This window comes from Coenobita brevimanus, chromosome 43 (assembly GCF_032717465.1).
Source record: "Coenobita brevimanus isolate Jiangsu-jjx chromosome 43, ASM3271746v2, whole genome shotgun sequence".
Taxonomy (NCBI): domain Eukaryota; kingdom Metazoa; phylum Arthropoda; class Malacostraca; order Decapoda; family Coenobitidae; genus Coenobita; species Coenobita brevimanus.
The window spans coordinates 3662036-3662754 of record NC_136996.1 but is presented as its reverse complement, the minus strand read 5'-3'; the positions used below and the strand labels follow the sequence as shown (position 1 = coordinate 3662754).

The following is a 719-nucleotide window of genomic DNA, read 5'->3' as shown; positions in this document are numbered from 1 at the left end:
ACATTGTGGCACCTATGTAACCGGGTGGTGATGCTGCCGGGTCATTGAAATGTATGTCAACTCTTTTGCCCCTGAAAAGATGGTGGTGGGGGGCAATTGCTAAAGGTGCCAGGGTATTATGGAGGATTGTTGTGACCCTAGGCTCATATTGATGAGCCCAGTGGACTGCAAGCTGTATTAAACTGACTTCTCCTGCAGCTAACTATCCTCCCTGCAGAGGATAAGGAAGGAGCTGAGGGACATTTGTATTACCAGGTTATGGAGCCACTCACTTGTGTTTGGTATCAAATTTGTGTTTCTCGATAATATTTTGTGTTCATTTTCATTTCGTATTTGAGTACACCGCTTCCCGTCCGATCAGCGAAGTTAAGCAACGTTGGGTCTGGTTAGTACTTGGATGGGTGACCGCCTGGGAACACCAGATGCTGTTGGCATCCTTACGTGTCAAGTGGGGTTGGTGGAGGATTAGTGCCCCTCCCTGTAAAACAATTAATTCTAAGCCGTTGGCCACCCCGTTTGGGATACATGGCGTCTGGCAATGAAAAAAAAAAATGAATGAATGTCATCATGCTTGTACAGTATACAATACATTGGCCTGGGTATGAGAAAATACCGAATCAGCGGTCATTTACTCAGTTGGTGCCTTTAATTGAAAAATAGTATATTTTTTATCACCATATACGGTAGGCTAATACATACCTCATTATGTGAAATCCGGT

At 44.2% G+C, this 719-nt stretch overlaps 1 pseudogene; it reads left to right on the top strand.

Annotated features, from left to right (window-relative positions):
* The first annotated feature begins 314 nt into the window (after positions 1-314).
* On the top strand, positions 315-434 carry LOC145397892 (5S ribosomal RNA; annotated as a pseudogene).
* The last annotated feature ends 285 nt before the right edge of the window (positions 435-719 follow it).